Source organism: Colius striatus, chromosome 1, assembly GCF_028858725.1.
Source record: "Colius striatus isolate bColStr4 chromosome 1, bColStr4.1.hap1, whole genome shotgun sequence".
In the NCBI taxonomy this organism is placed as follows: domain Eukaryota; kingdom Metazoa; phylum Chordata; class Aves; order Coliiformes; family Coliidae; genus Colius; species Colius striatus.
Window position 1 is genome coordinate 79342144 of NC_084759.1, and position 10043 is coordinate 79352186.

The window sequence follows — 10043 nt, forward strand, 5'->3', positions numbered from 1 at the left end:
GTTTTTTAAATATACTCATTTAAAAGAAAAGTATTGTTATGACACTATCTGCCATATTTTTATACATTTGTGATATAAAGTGCAGTATTATACTTCTAATAAAAGGAAGTTGAATGTGGATATAAACTTGACTGTAACAGTATGAATCTTGCTCAGCTATGAAAGCCTGGTATTATAGGCATTATTGGTAACAAACAGAAGACAACATTCGATTCCAAGCTTTATGATGGGCTATTTTGATGGAAGTATTGGCTACATGCAAGAGACTGCAGAACTGTACAGTAATCTAAATGTGGTATGTTCTCCCCTGTGTCCTTAGCCTTCCTAGTAGTATTTAATGGGATTTCTGCATCTGCATCAAGAGCACAGAGCCCCAGTACTAAATTTTTGTTTCCTCTAAAGAGATAAAGTGCCCCACGACTACAAGCTAAAGCAGGTGCTCTTCCACTTAATAGCAGGGGTGAAAACCAAAGAAACATAGCATGAGTTGCAAGTGAAATGCCAAACTTTAACACTTATGTATAGCATGGCACTGCAGATCATGGTATAAGCTTTTATGCATATGTGTATTTTACATCTTGTTTAGCAACCTAGTAACTAATAAGATATAAACACTGTACTTCAATTTAAACTACTCTTGCACTTTTTATTATATATTTCAGGATGTATTTAAAGCTACAAATCTGATATTTGGATCTTGAGGGAGAAGGCTGCCACGCAGCTTAATTTCTCCTTAGATCTCACTATCCAAATATTCCCGCACACAGTTCAGTTACCAGTCTCAGCAAAATACTAGATCTTGGGTTCCAGCCTCCTATATAATATTGTTAGAACTGCCTTTACATTGGTGAATGTCGAGTGTAGCAAATACACAGCCCAATTTCCTCTGTTGCTACCTGTAAACTAAATCAAAAGTGAGCCAGCAGGAGTCAAGAGAGTTACGCCAGTCTAAATTTTGTGCAATAAGAAGAGAGCCAGGCCTGTAGTGTCAGAACAATACAATCTTTCCTTTTTAAATACATTAGTTCAACTCTCTCATTACTCTGCAGCATAGATTGTTTTCTAGATGCTGTCCTCATAAGACACTTGTACTTGCAAATACATTGTCTTTTCCAAAAAGAGATTAATCTGAATGTAAATTTGATGATTTAGCCATAGGTGTAGTTGACAGAAGCAGTCAGGCAGTAAGAGTTAAACTTAGCTAGTTGGATAACAATACAGGTAAGGCACGCTGTTCAGTACCTCTCGAGTCGTATCAAAGTTCCAACAATGGCAAATTTGGCACCACAACTCTAAAAATCTTTGCCAGAAAGTACAATATGGGAGGATGTTACATCAGGTTTGTCCAGGGATAAAAGTCAGTCTCGAAAATTTGAAAAATTACAACATAAGAATTTTTTCTTTGTCTATTGCCTGCAAGAAATGTGCATGTGATTTTCTATAGAGATGTATGATACCTAGATATATATGATATACACTGTGCTGATATATCATATATATAGCATATATAGATACAGCAGACATGAAAGGATATAGTTTTTGGTAAGTTCAGTAGGCATCCAGGAAGGACATTGTGATATTCACTAGCCACCACTCTCAGAGTTTAGCAGCATATTTTAGCAATTTCTTTGGGATTCACAGATTGGTCACAACTAGATTAGTCCTGTTGGTCCTGTTTTGAAATGGACTGATGGCGCTGAAATCCCTGACAGAAGCAGTGTCAGAGCGTGGGGCTCTAGGCAGTTTGGGGCTTGAGGCAGTGCAGTTTGAAAGTCCCCGAGGGAGCGTTCAGACTGGACTCTTCTGTACTTCATGGATATGTGGATATCCCGTTGCCTCTGCAAGGCTCTTAGCTTGCTAGTAAGAGCTTCATGCTGGCGATAATGACGATAGTGGGCTGTACATGGCTGTTCTGATTTCTAGCAAGGAAAAATGTTTCCAAGGGTTTGGTTTTTTTTTTCTCAGTACCCATTAAGTTAAACCAGGGTAATCTCTTGACTGTACATATAGCTGTTTAAAGTAGTTAGCAAAGCTTCAAGGGGGACCTAAGGATTGTTCAAGTATTTGGTGGCCCATATTTACAGAAAGTTGTTTCTACTTCATATTGCATTTTCTTCTTGAATTCAATAAACCGTAGTAGACTTCAGTTGAGTACTAAATTGTGTTGAATGTATGTAGTATTTTCTTCCTTCCGTTGGAAAGAAATTCCAGCAGCTCAGCCAGCTGGTGCTGGGATAAATTGTGTATTTTTAACCTGGTCTAACTTCCCAATATTTAGAGTATTGCTGATGTAATTCTGCGGAGGTTTTCAAAGGAGTCTTCGTACAGTGACTGAGATTTACTGGCTCAATAAAGGGGAAGAGAATTACAGAGCAAATGATTTTGTGTGAGCTTTCCTCTTCACTGGTCTGTGAGTCTTGTGCTACGTGTTCTATAGACTTACTTAGTATAAAGTATCTTAGTTAAACTGCATTTTGTTCTTTGGCAATCTGTTTTGCCTTATGGCATCATTAATGGCGTGAATAGAAAACAAACTAAGTTTCAGAAATGAATTATAGTTCCTTTGCAGCACTCAAGCTGCCTAAACTCGTCTGTGTGGTTTTATTATAGCTCTTGAGCTCTTTTTAACTGGAAAAGCAGCACCTTAAGCTCATCTTAACTGAAATTGTGTATGTGTTTATGCTGTCCTTCTAAACTGCCATGTAAATGTATTAACCTAGAACAACGTATTTTTTTTCAGCAGACCTGACCACAGAGAACAGTCCTTTAGAGCTATTGGGTGCTCTTTGCTCTGTATATTGCAGTCTGAGATTCATTGCTCCTCTGAGAGGTCGCCGGCACAGAGCACGGGGCAGAGTTCTTGGCAGGAAGTCAGCAACCCCAGATTCAGTCCCTTCTTGCTAAAACATTCCCCGTCTCAGAGGGCTTGGGACTGATTCCAGACTTAGATTTCTGATACCAAGTCACACCCACCTAAATGTGTGGGTCCTGACATCACGCTATGACAGATACCCTCTCCTTTAGATCAACGTTAAAAAAGGATTCAGACTTCCAATCGTCCGACCCACCCTCAGGTCTTCCTTAGGCTTGTCGCCATTCCCTCTGCTACACCAGCCTGTTTCTGGGAGCAAACCTGGAGTGATTCTTCAAGAAGCAGTGTCCTGTGATGGGCTTTTAGCCATTCCTTGTCAATGCAGTTACGTCTCTTAGCAGCTGAATCTTACTGGTGTAAAAAGCTACATACCAACCTTGTCTTTGTTCTTCAAAAGCTGCTTAGGTATTAGCTGAGCAGGCTCCTGTGTTCACTCAAAAAAAGCTATGTACTCTCAACAATTTGGTGTGCACCTCCCTTATGGGAATGGGAACACAGATTATCTAGCTCTGAAAGCACTGCTGTTATCTGTTTAACTAGGGTGAAACCCAGCCACTTTTGAGGGGAGACACTCTCAGAAGTGTTTGAGGGTTTTATTCACAATGCAGTTGTTTCTTGTCTTCCAGTGAATTTGGTAGGGAGACATGCTTCAAAAATATCTGCATGTAATTAATTCCCTATGGGTTCAACAGTGTTAGAGTAGATCTGGGAGAGTATTTAAATCCCAGTCAGAGTATGAAAAAGGACAGCCATATATGATATACTGCAAATCGTGGGGTGGCAATGAATGTTTTTTTCTTCCATTCCAGCTAGCATGCATAATACATCTATTAATGGGGTTATATCATAAACCATGCATCTGGGCTGTTGCTCATGGAAGTTAGGCCCACCATTCAAAATGGGATGGTGTCACAGAAGATGATTGGAATGGTGATGTGCCCTATTTAACCATTTTTAAAATGACCTTTGAATCAAGACACTATTTAAGAACAGGTGCCTTTCCCTATGCAGCTCTTTCTAATGGAGTCGTGATATTAACCATTCATTAACTGGGTTTGTAGTGAATGAGGAGAAAAGCCATTTAACTTTGGGCCTTCATGAAAAAGGGAGCATTTGAGAAAACCCTTTTAATGTAACACAGCTTGGAAGTTCTAGACCTTGGCTTCTTTTTCAAAGGGTCAAACAGCAGCAGTATATCAATGCTCAGGCTCATCAGGCAAGTGAAGGCTTGTGCACATCACTTGGTTCAGATGTTGTACTGAAACTGAGGATTTCTCATTTTGCAGTCACGAGGCATATTTTATAAGAGATCCTCTTCCAATTGAAAGAGAAAAGCTGTGGTAGGTCATCTGGTTCTCTCAATGGACTGTCCTAACAGCTACTGCAGTACGAGACAGCATAGATCAATCTGATGGGTAAGGTTTGATTTCACTTGCTCTGAGTTCTGCTTGGATGCTTATTCGTTACCTTGTGTACAGCCACTTACTTGACGCAGAAAGCTGGCTTTTGACAAACTATGTGGAAGATGCATGAGAAGTGTGAGAGGACCCATCCCTGCTGTGTTTGGATGCTTTCGTTCCACCAAATCAGATTGCTACTCAGGCTCTTTAAGAACATAACTTGAAATATGCAGCTGGTCAACAATGACTCTGAAGATGTGGACCGAGAGTCTGAACACGGAATTTGTGGCTTAGGCTAAGAGTGACTCTACACATCTCTTGTCTTATCTGCAGGTCAATCTACCTCCTCTCTCTTGCAGAATGTGGTTGAGGTTTAGTTTGTTCTGAGCCCATTATGGACTCCAAATTTTGAAGAGATGTATAAAAAGATTCTTCCTCTAGGTACTGTTAGCAACCAAGTAATAAAATCTTGATGGGCCTTCATCTGATTTACTTCTGAAACCTCCAAGCCATCTGAGCTCTCCCTCTAGAATCCCAACGCCATCCTTTTGCACTGCTTTGCAGTCTTCCCTTGCCCTTCCTCTCGTGGTTCTCAAATATTACAGTTGCCTTGTTTGTTCTTTCTATAGTGCAAATTATCAGGGAGTTAGAGGCCTTATCTACTACTCTACCCTGTTTGCTGTTTTATTCAAACAGCTATCCTTAGACTTGCTCAGGATTTTCTTCATTTTAATTTTCCATTTCATCTGGGTGAGATACCTTACCTCATTGTACCCCCACCAAAACACGCTGCCTGCCAGGCTTTTCCTTCCACCAGGTCTCTGTTTTCACAGGACATTGTTTCTCTGGATCCCTTCTGAGAAATGCAAGGTGGCATCTTAACTGTACAGGCGTAGAAATGCATTGTGAAGTAACTGCTGTCAGAGCTTTCCATTAGCAACGTTAAAGCATGTTCATAGCACGAGGTGGAAGCCGCTATTCAAGTTTCCTATGGGATGTGAACCTCTTGGTGTAAACTCTTGACATGTAAATCCAGTGGCAGAGCTTTTAACCGTTTAGTGACAAGGCAAAACTTTAAATGTAGGTAACTGTCTCAACTTTACTTTTCTTCTTACTTGGGTTTTTTTTTTTGTTGGTGCACATCTTAGACTCGTACTACTGAAGGATGTGTCTAATTGAAAGCAGTAACGTGGACATATGTTTGGTTTATCCAGAACGATGAGCTAAAATCTCCTCTGAAACATCATTTTGTTGGAAATTCTATGCGGGCGTTTTAAAATCTGGTTAATCTGCTAAGGACTTCCAGGACTGCTTAGATCTCCACTGTGAAATGGTGGATTCTGGATTTGTGTCATTTTGGAGAAGGAAGAAAGAACAAATGAGGTTATAGAAAAATGTGAGCTTTATTCCCAATCTGCCATTGCAGACTCTTCCAAAAACAGCAGGCTGGAGAGGTAGCTTTCAAAACTTCTAAATGTATGGCTAAGACTCCCCGATGTTTTTAACAGCTACTAGAAATCTAAAGCGCACAAACTTTTAAATCTACCATGCTTTTTGTTGTGGAAGGGATGTGACGTGCTGTTAACCTTTTTAATCCTGGAATACAAATTGATTTTAAAATGTGTTGAATATTTAAGGATGACTTCATGCAAGTTAATAAAACCATTTGTAAAGTGTTTGTATACAACCCTTTGTATCATGTTGTTGGTACACCTTACCAAATTTTTTTTGGGCATGTATTCCATTCTTAACTTCTGTACAATTTCTATTGTTGCTGTAAATATTCTAAAAGAGAAAAAAAAAATAATCCTGTGGTAATCTTAATTATCAGCATGAAAATGGTTCATTTTTACTGAGTACAATGTATTTTTGAATGGGCCTTCCAAAATATGTCTTTAATAAAAATGCAGATTTTGCACTAGAACACTGGCATTGCTCAACAGCTGATCTCATTCCTGACCTGTGTCCTCAGGAGCAGCTCCCCATAGGTGAGCTTGGCCCAGATGAGCAGAGCTGCACCAGGACTCCTCGGCCCAACAGGTCCTGGTGAACTCCCCATCGGAGAAACCATTTTGTGTCTGTTCCCAAGCTTAACATTTCCACAGGAGCACAGACTAAATAGCTCTGAAGCACCTTGTTGTCCACCATTCCGGTAGTCTCACTGTAGACACTCGAGGGAGTTTCTTCCTTTCAGGGTGAGAATCTCTGCTATTCACTCTTTTGAAAAGTATCAACCCACCAGTCCGCTCAGCAGGCACTACCCAGAAATTAAAAGGCCCTGAAGGTTTCCAGCCCTTAAATGGCCTTTGTTGCAGAAGGAGATCTGCCATTTGAGTAGCACCTTGCCATTTCATCATTGCCATGCATAAACTGAGACTCTTCCAGACAACATTAAGATGGCAGTGATACAGTTTTTATGTCTGTGATACAGTCTTTAACATGTCCTGGCCATGACTTTTTTAATTAATTGTGTGCAGCTTTAAAAAACTTTACATATTTCTCTGCTGGTCTCTCACTCTTCAGGGTATTTGTAAACAAACTGAGGAATAGGGATCGCTTTACCTTGGGCTCCCTTCTTTCCCTTTGTGCTCGAGCAGCAGACTTGCTGAGAGCCATGACTTGCAGTCTGTTCAGATCCTTCTCTAACAGCCACCGGATGATTTGTGCTGCAGCCACAGCTGCTGTGACACCAGGCTGCTGTCTGCTCTTTTTACCAAGCTGCACCCATCACTTCCCAAACAGGGGAACTGCTGGCCTCAGCTAATGGCTTCAACTTCCGCCAGGGCAAGCTGTCCAATGTTTCAACAGTCCCAGCCAGAAATGTGTTTGAAAGGCCCATTCCCTTGAGGTGCCTTGCTCCCTGGAGACTCAGCTTTATTCTTACAACTTCCCTGTGCTCTTATTCTTTCAAGAATCTCTCTGTATTGACCCCAGGTGTTCAGTGCCCTTGTCTGTACCCTCAGCAGAGCTCCAGAAAATTGAGTGGACACCACCTTGAAGAATCACAGAAACGTTACAGTTGGAAAAGACTTTTAAGATCATGGAATCCAACCAGTCACCAGACACGGCCAGGCCCATCACTAAACTAAACCATGTCCCTCAGGACCTTATCTATTTGTCTTTTGAATATCTGTAGGGATAGTGACTCCACCACCTCCCTGAGTGGCCTGTGCCAATGCTTAACAACCCTCTCAATGAAAAAGTTCTTCCTAACACCCAATCTAAGCCTCCCCTGGCACAACTTGAGCCCATTTCCTCATGTCTTGTCGTTCATTACTGGAGAGATCAACCCCCACCTCACTACAGCTCCCCTTCAGGTTGTTGGAGACAGTGATCACATCTCCTCTCAGCCTCTTCTAGGCTAAACATCCCCAGCTCCCTCAGCCACTCCTCATAAGACTTGTTCTCTGGGCACGCTCCAGCACCTCAATGTCCTTCTTGTAGTGAGGGGCCCAGAACTGAACACAGCTCTTGAGGTGCCGCCTCACCAGTGCTGAGTACAAGGGGACAATCACTTCCTTGTCCCTGCTGGTCACACTGTGTCTGATACATGCCTCCTGGGCATGTTCAGGTGGCTGTTGATTAACACCTTCAGATCCTTTTCCTCTGTGCAGCTTTCCAGCCGCACATCCCCAAGCCTGTAGCATTGCACGGGGTTGTTGCGGCCCAAATGCAGGCCCACCACTTGGTCTTGTTGAACCTCATGCGACTGGCCTCAGCCCATCAATCCAGCCTGTCCAGGTCAGAAGTTGAGCACCTGGCTGTGGCAGCCCCAGTACAGTCAGCATTGGCCCCCTGTGGGAAATGGAACTTGGTGGGGGCAGGCATTGTTCTCTTAAACCAAACTGAGGGGGAAATTGCTGCATGTACCCGGTAGAAGAAAGAGGCTATTGACTTAAAAGTGGTGTGATTGTCCTGGAGGCCTGAGGCACTTTCTTATGAGGCAAGCTTGTCTTTGTGCAAGCTTGACATCTTAGCACATCTCCCTCACTTCTCTCTGTAAGCACCCCACACTAAAAATTCAGGACACAGCACTGAAGGCAGCTCTTAGTCATGCCTTCGCTCTTCAAACTTGGTGCCTTTTACACAGTTGCAAAGTTGTTGGTCTCCCTACATCTGCAGGTAAAGAGACCTGTTGGATTTTCACTCCTAGAAGATAGGTCTTTTCAGCACTCCTTTGTACATCTTCTGCAGCCTCAATTGCTGGTTCTGTTCTGGTTAATTGTGATTGGTGATGGTAAATTAAAATGTCAACGACATGCTCAGAAAAGTTAGACTTTAGGAGGAAGAGCTTTGTATTTTTGCAATTGCATTTTGGATGGTTCTTATCCGGCTTTCATAACGCCCTCAGTCGCACTCTTATACTGATGTGCTGTATTTATGCAGAGGTTGAAGTCAAGTGCAATTCTAAAAGCATTTTAGGACCACTTTATTAATTAAGCCTCTCAGCACTCTTCATTTTAGACAAGAGGCAGAGGTTAAGTGAATTTCTAAAGGTCGATTAGCGAGCAAGCTTCATAGATGGGATCAGAACAGAAACTCCTGCTTCAGCAGGAACCATTTAGACATTGCAGATGAAAGCCAGAAGTAGATCCCTTCCCCATGCAAGCTGGAGAGGTGAACTCCAGGCAAAGGACAGGGCGAGGCAAGAAGGAAATGAACTGTGAAATGCACTGTATGCCAGTTAGTTCCACTTATTGTCTCTATACATTTCCATCTGGAAAAAGGGTTTAGTAACTTCTTTGAAGCTGGGAGGGGGAAGAGTGGTAGCACAGATTCTTTCTACCAAGACAGCCTTTTCTCCCTCCAAGGTTTTATTAAGTCCTATATGTAGGATCAGTCATGTGAAGAGAAATAATTTAGTGTAGTGCTTTGGTGTATAATAGCAACTAGTCCATCCATTCAGGCTGTAGATTAAACCTAACAGCTCTTCAATTATGCAGAAACCCTTGGCCCTTGCCACAGGACACATTTCTAAAACCAGAGAGCTTGCAAAACCCTGGACTGGGCGTGGGAGCTCAGAGGCCAGTCACAGCTAAGGCTTTGGGTGGTCAAAGTCAAGCTTAACTGCTTTGGGATGGTACAAGTATTCATCAGCTGGTGCACAATCCATCCTTTCACCCCTCCATACCCACCACACCAGTCTTCAGTCATGCAACAAAACAACAGCACCAAGCCTCCTCCCCCCTAGTCACCGTCCACCAGCACATGGAGCAGAGCTGCCCATGCTGCTTTTAGGGAAAAGGAGAGTAGTTTGTTAATATGATAGCAACCATGTCCAGGACCTGGAAATGCTTCAACTTTCAGTGTTGGTGTCACTAACACAAGAGCTATGATGGCTGGTGGAGTGCCCTTGTCTCCCTGTTGCTGTATGTGCAGTGCCTCCAGGGAAGGTGGCAGCTGCCACCCCAGAGACCCCCATATCCCTCCCGCATGGGGTTGTGGGGGCTGCAGTTCCCACCTAGGGCCATGCTGAGCATCAGCTCCCAGGCAGAGGCAAGGGACATGAGCTGTGGCACCTGGCTGGTCACCCCAGGGAGATGGGTGTATCATCAGAGCCTCCGCATGCCCCAAACTCCTCAGACACTTTGCAACTGCTGAGTATTAGGCTGTGGAGATCAAGGCAGTTAATGAGAGTGAATCCCTGTTCCTGTGCTCAACAAACCACAGGAAGCACAGCTCACTGGGCTCCCTCTGATGTGTCAGTGGAAAACCAGAGCGGATATAGAGAAGGTCTTGCCACCTGGTGCACAATGCACTGATGCCTGTAC